Source organism: Anabrus simplex, chromosome 14 (assembly GCF_040414725.1).
Source record: "Anabrus simplex isolate iqAnaSimp1 chromosome 14, ASM4041472v1, whole genome shotgun sequence".
Classification (NCBI taxonomy): domain Eukaryota; kingdom Metazoa; phylum Arthropoda; class Insecta; order Orthoptera; family Tettigoniidae; genus Anabrus; species Anabrus simplex.
Genome location: NC_090278.1, coordinates 84,811,793 through 84,824,330, shown reverse-complemented (window position 1 = coordinate 84,824,330; position 12,538 = coordinate 84,811,793). Strand labels below are relative to the sequence as shown.

The 12,538-nt window shown below is 43.8% G+C and overlaps 1 protein-coding gene across 3 annotated transcripts in view; it reads left to right on the top strand.

Moving 5' to 3' along the window:
- LOC136885406 (uncharacterized) overlaps positions 1-12,538 on the top strand; it is a 139,600-nt gene that overhangs the window by 115,514 nt on the left and 11,548 nt on the right. The window contains exon 1 of one of the 3 annotated variants that reach the window (XM_067157925.2): positions 5,885-5,932. The exons of the other annotated variants lie outside the window; for them this stretch is intronic. The gene's annotated coding sequence lies outside the window, so the exon portion shown is untranslated. Of the gene's footprint in view, positions 1-5,884; positions 5,933-12,538 lie in introns of those variants that run through there. 3 annotated transcript variants of the gene reach the window in all.

Here is a 12,538-nt window from a genome sequence, read left to right as displayed (position 1 = left end):
ACCTATCTGTGTCGGTGCGACGTAAAACAACTAGCAAAAAAAAAAAAAAAAAAAAAAACAGTAATCACCACCATCACCACATTCAAATACCATCGGACTGAGCCAGGATCGAGCCGGCCAAGTTGGGTTCAGCTCCTCAACCGTCTGAGCCACTCAGCCCGGCTCAAATGACTGAAAACAGGCTGTGGATTTTCAGTAGATTAAAATGTGTCGCACTTACAAACATAACATGCAGAGCGCGTGATTAGTTCAGTGGCTTTGGTGTTAGCTTCTCGCCCAGAAGATGAGGTTCGAATCCCAGTCGATTCTGCGTCGAAAATCACGTGATATCACGAACCCCCGGCCAAAACCAAAGTGAGCTTGGTTGGCTCCTGCGACTCCAGAAATAACTGGAATAAGCTGAAGACAGAAAGTTATAGACATAATGGGTCACGAGACTCAGGATTTTGAACAGTTTAAGTTGCTTGCTTACTTTGAACTTCATTAGACACTGCACTGTACTTAGACTCGGTGCAGTATGCAGGTCAGTATTTCTTTACGCAACCTCTTAATCTACGGAGAAGGGAAAAGCCATTTCAGTTCGTGCATCATGAAGTTCTTCCTGTGTGTGTCTGTAGCACGACGCTGTTCATCATGCTCTTCAAGTACCTGACTTCTGCACCTTTCAAATACGGAAACTAGTGAAGATAGCAACAGTTTAATTGAACGAAATAGACCTTTATGATATCTTAGTCTGTGCTACACGATCTCCATCGCGAATACAAGGTCAGAACTTTGTCGAGTAAGCTTCAGCAGTCTTGTTTAGTGAAGGTTTATGGCAGTCGAACATGCTATCTTCTCCCGTTAGGATCTACAGTGTTCATTCAAGGATAGCCATGAGTCATGCCCCTTCACCCCAAAGGCCAGCCGAGAATTCTTCGATCTTCTTCCTTTCCCCAGGAACTCTCAACTTGGGAACTTCGGCTAGCAACTACAGGTCCCCAAGCTGAGCCTGACATTCTTCACTTTCAGCTTTCGTATTAAAAAAAAAAAAAAAGTCGTATTCCCTTAAAATCTGTAAGGTACTAAATTTGCAAGGATGTCCTTTTCACTCCCTTCGTAACCCTTCCCCACTTTTTTCTTTGCCGATACCTTCCGTCTTCAATTTCTCCCCCTATGTCGGTGGGGGTGGTAGAACACATTCACGTATCCCGTGTCTGTTGTTCGACGTGACTAAAAGGGGCCCCACGGGTGGTCTTAATTTGGGAACGTGGGGTGCTGACAACGGAGCCCCTTAGCTGAGTCCTGGCATTGCTTCCACTTTCATCTATCCTATCCGATCTCCTTGGTCAATCAATCAATCAATCAATCAATCAATCAATCAATCAATCAATCAATCAATCAATCAATCAATCAATCAATCAATCAATCAATTTGCCGATACTTTCATTGTTCAACGTGTCGGACGCCTCTCATTTTTCCTTTCTGATTAGTGTTAATAGAGGATGGTTGCCCAATTGTACTTCCTCTTAAAACAACCACCAACACCATTCTAGTTTTCTCCTCTCATTAGCGTTAATAGAGGATGGTTGCCCAATTGTACTTCCTCTTAAAACAACCACCAACACCCTTCCAGTTTCCTCCTCTCATTAGCGTTAATAGAGGATGGTTGCCCAATTGTACTTCCTCTTAAAACAACCACCACCTGTTGGCCGTCAAAGTAGGAGAGTTGGTAGTATACAATTTCTAATCCCAGATTGCGTGTCAAAAGACTAGATTTAATTCCAAACCTCTTCGCAGTGTTCCTATGGAGTGAGGGCATACGGCGCTACTGATGGTGATTCATCCGTCGGACGGAGACGTACAGCCTTGAGCAGATCCCTTGGGGTGTCGTCCCATTTGCGATCACTCACGAAGAATACAAGAATATATATACTGTATATATATTTGGACGGGTTAAGCATTGTCCCATTTGCGATCACTATTATCAGTGACATACAGTCAGGTTGCTGTGAGGACTGGTACAAGAAGACAACGCTCAAGTAACTGGTGAAACTACATACTAGGATTCTTACGAATCGTATGTTGAAACTCATTCAATTACTTATATTTACCGTTTGAGACTGGTGCGTTAATATCGGGACCGACAGAGAATATACAGGACTCAAACGAACCTTTTATTTAGAGTTACCAGATGGTTGTGGGTGTAAAGGCGGTTAAATGAGTTTTAAGAAGTAGGACAGAAGATGGGCGTATTAAAATAGTTGAATTTTACACTTTCCAAATTCAAAACAAAGGATTTTGCTATAATACTTTGCTTCTTCGGCAGTGCTACCCTTTTTGAAGCAATTGTAGCTCATCTCAAACTTAGCCCCCTGTGGGTGGGGGCGGTAGAATAACACCCACGGTATCCCCTGCCTGTCGTAAGAGGCGACTAAAAGGGGCCCCAGGGGCTCTGAACTTTGGAGCGTAGGTTGGCGACCACGGGGCCCTCAGCTGAGTCCTGGCATTGCTTCCACTTACTTGTGCCAGGCTCCTCACTTTCATCTATCCTATCCGACCTCTCTTGGTCAACTCTTGTTCTCTTCCGACCCCGACGCTATTAGGTTTGCGAGGGCTAGGGAGTCTTTCATTTTCACGCCCTTCGTGGCCCTTGTCTCCCTTTGGCCGATACCTTCATTTTTCGAAGTGTTGGATCCCTTCCATTTTTTCTCTCTGATTAATGTTATATAGAGGATGGTTGCCTAGTTGTACTTCCTCTAAAACAATAATCACCACCACCACCACCACCACCATCTCAAACTTAGCAGTTAACCTACACTTTCTTATACAGTAGGGGGACTATTAAATTACTGCTTAAATCATGCTCAAACTGTTCAAACATTCGTACTAACACGTTAAGTAAACAGCTGCTCAAAATACAATTAGCCTACTTTCATCTATATGTATGTCTACCTCTTAGTCTCGTTTCTTGATACCGGGTCGGGGATGAGATGATATTAATTTATTCGGTATGTTTCTACGACCGGATGCCCTTCCTGGCACCAACCTCAGTTGAGGAGCTAATGAAGATGAAGTGTGTTATGGTGAATGATTGGGTAAGGGGTGCAAGGACTCAGCTCTGGCCTATGGATATGAACTGTACCGGCATTTGCCTGGGAGTGAAAATATTAAACCACAGAAAACTATTCTGAGAACAGCCGACGATGGGATTCGAACCCACGCGTTTCGCGAATGGCGACGATGGGTCAGGAAAGGCCTAGGAGTGGGAGGCAAGCGGCCGTGGCCTTAATTAAGGTACAGCCCCAGCATTTTCCTGGTGTGAAAATGGGAAACCACGGAAAACCATCTTTAGGGCTGCCGACAGTGAGATTCGAACCCACTATCTCCCGGATGAAGCTCACAGCTGCCCGCTACTAACTGCACGGCCAACTCACCCGTAGTGAAACGGGACAAGGGTTAGGAAACATTCTGAAATTAATAGGTCTAAAGTAATCCTTATCAAAATAAAATTTAAATTAACTTCAATGATCTTGTTAATATAAAAATACCCGTCACAGTACCGTATATACAACTAGTTTGCATAAATGGATGGTTTAGGAATTACCGACGTTTTGGAGAAAGCACAGGAATGGTTTAAATATCACATCGGAAGGAGCGACCTACTAAGAGGCAGGAGGACGGAAAGGCCCTGGAAAAATATCCCACCTCTACTGCCTCAAGGGCAGTGTCGTGGAGCGTGAGATTTTGGGTCGGGGGATACAACTGGGAAGAATGACCAGTACACTGCCCAGGCGGCCTCACCTGCTACGCTGAACAGGGCCCTTGTGGAGGGATGGGAAGATTGGAAGCGACAGGCAAGAGGGAAGGAAGTGGCCGTGGCCTTAATTTAGGTACCATCCCGGCATTTGCCTGGAGGAGAAGTGGGAAACCACGGAAAACCACTTCCAGGATGGCCGGAGTGGGAATCGAACCCACCTCTACTGAGATGATCTCCCGACGCTGAGTGGACCCCGTTCCAGACCTTGTGCCACTTTTCAAATTTCGTGGTTGAGCCGCTAATCACTCTAACCACTACACCACAGAGGCGGACTATTATTATTTTGATTTTCTAAATACTGCCATTTATTCCCTTTGTTGAAACACCTATCTGTTTGCTTTTCTTGAAAACGACGGAAGCCACATCTAGAGGTTCTGTGATGTGTAAGTTTATTTCAAAATATTGTGGCTTGTCCTCAAATTGACTCGTTCACACTAAACTTACGATCTGGTGTCTCAAGAATTCCGTTGCAGAGTTTCGCTTATTTGAAAATTCGAGAAGGCATCGTGCTGTCAGATGGTCAGAGAAGGAACGAGCGTTATTTCACTGTTAGTGCCATGAATTGCGACTATCCCTTCTAAAGAATTATTTATTCACAGAATTTCTTTAGATTTGAATTGAAAATATAGGTATATTTGCTTCACCATACTGAAAAGTTCATGTAGCCCCTAAAATAAAAGTTTTCATAATTCGTTTTAAAGGAGCTGAGGCCATCTGGAGCGCCCTTTTTTATGATTTTTAACAGTACCCTCTGCTACAGCACTGTCTTCAAAGAAATCTTATAAAACCTATCACCATAAATTCAAAATTACTCTCGTGCAAAGACGGGGCGGGTCTTTGATCTCCAATGCGAGTGCGAAATCCGGCTGAAAGCCACATTGATAGCTTGCGACGTCAGCTGAATTTGTCCGCACTCCCAGCGAGATACTTCCATGGAAAAAGGGTTTAATTTTCAGCGTTAACCGAAAGTTAACACGAACAGGCATTTTCCGGACGCAGAATGTTGTGGCTTGGCCTCAGATTGGCTATTTCACAAGGCTGCATAAAATGTATAGATATTCCTTCGTTTATAATCATAATCATCTCACTTTTTGCCAAATTAGAAACACACACACATTACCGTGTATAGTAGAAAACTTGAGCTCAACACAGTCCGTTATTTAATCATTATTTATTTATTTTAACAATTAATTTTAAAGGTTATTAATTTGTTCATTTATGCCCGCCTGTTGGCCATGATCGTTAAGGCGTTGAAGTCTAAACGTCCGGTTCGAGTCCCGTTGGTCGAAAAACATTTTACCATCAGAATGTTGGCCGGCAGGGTACCGGGAGGTGGTGGTATACAATGTTTAATCATTAGATTGCATTCCAAAAGTCTGGATTAAATTCCAAACCTCTCCGCAGTGCTCATAAGGAGTGAGGGCATATGACACTGTTGATGGTAATTCGTCCGTCGGATGGAGACGTTACGCCTTAAACAGACCCCTTGGTGCTATTCGACAGGAGTAGGCTATGCGCCGGCACCGGGTTTCACCCTCTTCCTTCCTACTATCATATATCACGCCATTCATTTAATCTCATTAACTCCTCTGATGAGGTTGGCTCCAGGAAGGCCATCCGGTCATAAACAAACCCGCCAAGACATATCCATCTCACCACGTACCCGACCCGTAGAAAAACGGGACAACGGTTCGACAAACAAACTTCGTTTCCATAATTTTCTGATGTAGGAAGTTCGAATCCAGTTCAGTGGTATATAGGAAAGTGAACAGCAATTCTTTTTCGGAGATCTTATGTCACCTTCCTTCTCCCACGTGCTGAAACTTCCCAGATCCGCATCTGTACGTCACGACAAACTTCATGGTTTGTAACAGGTCAGATGTCTGGGCTACGAAATAACAGACTTGCTTTTCACACTTTTTAACTTCTTTTTCTCTATACTCGCGGTCGGAGATCAAGGACATAGTATAGCACATAGCAAGAGGATTAAAGTGAAGACACTAAGAACAGGTAATCACGACAGTGTGGGTGGGAGTAGCAGGATAAAAAGGCCGAGTCTAGGCTTAATGTGGTTTAGTCTACATTCACCAGTACTGCAAGGCTAGACAATCTGAAGAAGATTGGTTGCTTCACGTAAGTAGTCGGCCAGCTGATGTACAGTACTGTATAAAGGTCAGTAGCGGAGTATTTACTTTCTCATCTACTACTAGAGTGGGAGAATGTTCATACTTCATAAAAAGAAGGCTAGTCTAGAAACGATCTTATTGGTCTCTTGGTTGTTCAGGACGTGACAGTTGCTACTTAATGAGATGGGTTGAAGCCAACGCTGAATCTTATTTATCAGATCATCACGGCTTGTGAGATATGGTGTAGTGACTACGGGATCCGAACTGGGTCTGGAATTGGTTTCAATCAACTTGTACCAGGTTCTTCACCTTCTTCTTTCCTGTTCGACCTCCTCTGGTCAATGGTCAACTCTTGTTCTCTCTCTATTCCTTCCCCTGTGAGTGAGGGCACACACTTCATCCTTGCCTGTCATAGAAGATGGATGACTTCCTAAGGGGCAGTAGCGGCGCTAATCAGCTCCACCCCCCCCCCCTTGTAATAATTGAAAATGGACCCTTCGTTTCTTGGTAAGGAAAGTTACAAGTTTATTTCGTAGTAAAAGGTTGTATATTATTACAATGAATAGCAACGACAAATATGATGATAATAATAATAATAATAATAATAATAATAATAATAATAATAATAATAATAATAATAATACACTTTAGTTTTCAAATCCGAAGAAATAAAAATAATACACGTATGTGGTATGAACACACACACACACACACACACACACACACACACACACACACACACACACACACACAAGAAATGCATATTCCAATTATAGTAACTAAAACACGCTGACCTTCACAATACTAAGAAATAATCTCGTTCCTAGGACCAAATAATCTACTACTATTTACAACTCACCCGTCAATCGTAGGACTACTTAGCTACACTGACTGCCAGAGTTATAAACAGTCTCGAAACTTCAGTACTTAGAGTTTAGATAAGGAGGATGTCTTTGTTATCGCATCTTCGCTGACTACTGGTTTCTCAGAAGTGGCTAATTACGTGTTGATTGTTGTGAGTGGCAGCAATGGATGGTTATTATTGGAACAGATTAGGAAACCCACATTCTTTCAGAAATAATTACCGTACTGGTATTGAAGAAAGAAACTCCGCACTACGACGGCCTAAGTTTGGAATAACCCTCTGTAATACAAATAATACTGTGTTGTAGCTTTAATCTCTGTTCAGCTACTGAAGTAAGAAACAGTCACGGGCCCCTCACAAGCTATGACGCGGGGTCTGCGGGGTCCTTATCGCCGTCACTGCCAAGGCGTCCTAACTTGGGAGCGTGGGTTAGCAATCACGAGCCACTAGCGATACTCTACACTTTCATATTTCCTGACCGACCTCCCTCGATCAACTCTAGTCTTCTTCCAACATCGGCGGTATTAGGTTATTGAAACATAGGGTTTCCTTCATATTTACGCCCTTCCCTCTCCTCTACCGTACCGATATCCCCATTCTGATTAGCGTTTTCTCTTCAAATAATGATCACTACTCTTCCTATCCAAACTCCCTCGATCATATCTTAGTCTCCTCCAACGGGCTGTCAAATTGGAACACATCACACTTGGTCAAACCACGCGCCCCTTAGCTGACTCCTGCCATTCTTTCCACGTTTGCCAAACTCCGACCCGGTATTAGGTTTACAAAACCTAGGGAGTCTTTCATTTTCACGCCCTTCTTGGCTCTTGTCTTTCTTTGCCCGATACCTGTATCAATCAATATCAATCACTGCATTTAGGGCAGTTGCCCAGGTGGCAGATTCCCTATCTGTTGTTTTCCTAGCATTTTCTTAAATTATTTCAATGACATTGGAAATTTATTGAACATGTCCCATGGTAAGTTATTCCAATCCCTAACTCCGCTTCCTATAAATGAATATTTGCTCCAATTTGTCCTCTTGAATTCCAACAATACCTTCATATTGTTATCTTTCATCATCATCATCAGTTTTCCACTCCAGTTGCCCGGGTGTGGTTTACGAGCACTCTCCACTTCTGTCTGTCCATGTACCACTCTTCTCTCAAGACGACATCCCAGCTGATTCCTCTTGTTCCTATGTCCTATTTCACTTGGTCCAGCCACCTCTTCCTAGGTCTTCCTACCGGTCGTTTTCCGGCCACGACTGTGTGTAGCCATTGTTTTGCTGTCCTTCCATCGTCCATTCGTTTGACATGGCCAAACCATTTCAAACGGGCCCTTGTCACTTTTAAAAACGCCACTCAAACTTATTCGTCTACTAATGTAATTCCACGCCGTTTCTCCGCTGACAGCTCGGAACATACCACTTAGTCGAGCAGCTCGTCTTATTTCTCCCAGTTCTTCCCAGCCCAAACTTTGCAACATTTTTGTAACGCTACTCTTTTGTCGGAAACCACCCAGAACAAATCGAGCTGCTTTTCTTTGGATTTTTTCCAGTTCTTGAATCAACTAATCCTGGTGAGGGTCCATTACACTAGAATCATACTCTAATTGGGGTCTTACCAGAGACTTACATGCCCTCTCCTTTACATCCTTACTACAACCTAAACACCCTCATAACCATGTGCAGAGATCTGAATCCTTTGTTTACAATCCCATTTATGTGATTACCCCAATGAAGATTTTTTTCTTATATTAACACCCAGATACTTACAATGATCCCCAGAAGGAACTTTTACCCCATCAACGCAGTAATTAAAACTGAGAGGACTTTTCCTATTTGTGAATTTCACAACCTGACTTTTAACCCCGTTTATCATCATACCATTGCCTACTGTCCATCTCACAACATTATCGAGGTCATTTTGCAGTTGACTGATTGAACATACCACTTAGTCGAGTAGCTCGTCTCCTTTCCCCCAAGTCATCCCAGCCTAAACTATGCAACATTTTTGTAATGCTACTATTTTGTCGGGAATCACGCAGAACAAATCGAGCTGCTTTTCTTTGGATTTTTTCCAGTTCTTGAATCAAGTAGCCTAATCCTGGTGAAGGTCCCATACACTAGAACCATACTCTAGTTAGGGTCTCACAAGAGACTTATATGCCCTCTCCTTTACATCCTTACTACAACCCCTAAACACCCTCATAACTATGACCCCCTGTGGGTGGGGGCGGTAGAATAACACCCACGGTATCCCCTGCCTGTCGTAAGAGGCGACTAAAAGGGGCCCCAGGGGCTCTGAACTATGGAGCGTGGATTGGCGACCACGGGGCCCTCAGCTGAGTCCTGGCATTGCTTCCACTTACTTGTGCCAGGCTCCTCACTTTTATCTATCCTATCCGACCTCCCTTGGTCAACTCTTGTTCTTTTCCGACCCCGACGCTATTAGGTTTGCGAGGGCTAGGGAGTCTTTATTTTCACGCCCTTCATGGCCCTTGTCTTCCTTTGGCCGATATCTTCATTTTTCGAAGTGTCGGACCCCTTCCATTTTTCTCTCTGATTAGTGTTATATAGAGGATGGTTGCCTAGTTGTACTTCCTCTTAAAACAATAATCACCACCACCACCACCACCTCATAACCATGTGCAGAGTTCTGTACCCTTTATTTACAATCCCATTTATGTGATTACCCCCAATGAAGACCTTTCTTATATTAACACCTAGATACTTAGAATGATCCCCATAAGGAACTTACATTCCATCAACGCAGTAATTAAAACGGAGAGGACTTTTCCTATTTGTGAAACTCACAACCTGACTTTTAACCCCGTTTATCATCATACCATTGCCTACTGTCCATCTCACAACATTATCAATGCCATTTTGCAGTTTCTCACAATTTTGTAAGTTATGTATTACTCTGTACAGAATAACATCATCTGCAAAAAGCCTTATCTCCAATTCCACTCATATCATATTTGGTATATAAGAAAATGGTTTAGACAGCATAACCAAGACAACTCCAGGATATGGCTTTCTTCCTTGACTTCCCTCACTAAATTCGCCACTGTTCGGCTCCCGTTAGTTGTGGATTCATGTTTCTTGCACCTAAGCCTCCCTAAATAAATGATTTTTTTTTTTTTTTTTTGCTATGGGCTTTACGTCGCACCGACACAGATAGGTCTTACGGCGACGATGGGACAGGAAAGGGCTAGGAGTGGGAAGGAAGCGGCCGTGGCCTTAATTAAAGTACAGCCCCAGCATTTGCCTAGTGTGAAAATGGGAAACCACGGAAAACCATCTTCAGGGCTGCCGATAATGGGATTCGAACCTACTATCTCCCGGATGCAAGCTCACAGCCGCGCGCCTCTACGCGCACGGCCAACTCGCCCGGTAATAAATTATTATTATTTTTTTTTTTTTGCTAGTTGTTTTACGTCGCACCGACACAGATAGGTCTTACGGCGACGATGGGACAGGAAAGGGCTAGGAGTGGGAAGGAAGCGGCCGTGGCCTTAATTAAGGTACAGCCCCAGCATTTGCCTGGTGTGAAAATGGGAAACCACGGAAAACCATTTTCAGAGCTGCCGACAGTGGGATTCGAACCTACTATCTCCCGAATACTGGATACTGGCCGCACTTAAGCGACTGCAGCTATCGAGCTCGGTAATAAATGATTTATACAGCAATGTAAACAGTATGAAAATCCGTCGGGAGGTTATCGAAAATTAGCCCGCGCAAACACAGATGGACGGACACCTATCGGAGAGTTTCTACAGTAGTTCAAAATACTCGGTAGATGAAAACCAAACGATGAAGACAAAAAGTGTGCAAGCATAACCCAAAGTACAGATGGCCATACTTCTTTATTGCGCGATCTAGGCTACAGCAAATTGGGAAAGTCAATCGCGTCTACAACAATCTGTTTAGTAATGCCAGCCGGGTTGAGTGGCTCAGAAGCGCTGGCTTTCTGACTCCAACTTGACAGGTTCGATCCTGGCTCAGTCCGATGGTATTTGAAGGTGTTCAAATACGTCAGCCTCGTGTCGGTAGATTTACTGGAACTCTAAAAGAGTAGCCGCGTGCTTTAGGTCACGTAGCTGCCAGCTTTCATTCGGGAGATAGTGGGTTCGAACCACACTATCAGCACCCCTGAAGATGGTTTTCCGTGCTCTCCCATTTTTACACCAGGCGAATGCTGGGGTTGTTCCTTAATTAAGGCTACGGCCGCTTCCTTTCCACTCCTAGCCCTTTCCTGTCCCATCGTCGCCACAAGACATTTGTGTTGGTGCGACGTAAAGCAAGTTGAAAGAAACTTCTGCGGGACTGAATTCCGGCACATCGGCGTCTCCGAAAACAGAAACAGTAGTTAGTGGGACGTAAAGCCAATGACATTATGACTTAGTAATGCCGTAGTTTTCATGTTTATCAACAAGAACAAATCATCCCAAATACTGTCCGTCTTTGTAGCATAACGGTTAATGTTATCAGCTGCCGTCCTCGGGGCCCAGGTGCGATTCCCGGTACTGCCAGGAATTGAAGAATGGCAGGAATGGTGGAATGTGGTAGAAATGGTACATGCAGCTCACCTCCATTGGGGGTGCGCCTGAAAAGAGCTGCCCCACCTAGGCCTAAGTACACATATTACGTACTTGCAAATAAATAATTGCCCACTTCTGTGGTGTAGTGATTAGTAGCCACCCCCGGAGGCCCGGATTCGATTCCCTGCTTGCCACGAAATTTGAAAAGCGGTACGAGGGCTGGAACGGGGTCCACTCAGCCTCGGGAAATCAACTGAGTAAAGGGGGGTTTGATTCCCACCTCAGCCATCCTCGAAATGGTTTTTCGTGGTTTTCCACTTTACTTCCATGCAAATGCCAGGCCACGGCCGCTTCCTTCCCTCTTCCTTGTCTATCCCTTCCAATCTTCCCATCCCTCCACAAGGCCCTTGTTCAGCATAGCAGGTGGGGCCGCCTGGATGAGGTAGTGGTCCTCTTCCCCACTTGTATCCCCTGACGCAAAGTCTCACGCTCCAGGACACTGCCCTTGAGACGATAAAGGTGCGATCTCTCGCAGAGTCTGAGGGAAAAAAAACAGTCCTGGGTGGTAAACGGACTAAAAAGGATAAATAATTAAGGTAATAGGCTACATTTATGTTACTCGGGTATCTTAATGAGCAGAAATATCATGCACACTTTTCTTATTTAATTAATTAATTAATTAATCTATTTACCATTGCAAATATTGTATTATGTAATATGTCAAAATACCATCACCTAAGTAATATTTTTAATTAAGAAAATTATTTCATTACTAGCATTTTACCTTGAAGCTGAAGCATGAAGCTACAATTCTTGTTGAGAGGAAGATAATTTGTAGTTGGTTAAGCACATTTCATTTTCATCGTTCAAATATGTTCTATATTTTGACTTTAGGCTGCTTCGCTAAGATAGGTGTGTCCAACCCTTGTCCCGTTCCTCTGCAAGATAGAATGTGAAATGAAATGAATCTTCGTAGCTAGTGTTACAGCCGGATGCCTCGTCAGGAGTTAATGAGATGAAAGGAATGACATGATATATGTCAGTAGGAAAGGAGAGGGTGAAACCTGGTGCCAGCATATAGCCTCCTCCTGTCAACTAATACCACAGGGCCTACATAAGTCTTAATGTCTCCATCCGATGAACGAATCACCATCAACAGCGTCATATGCCCTCACTCCATATGAATATTGCGGAGAGGTTTGC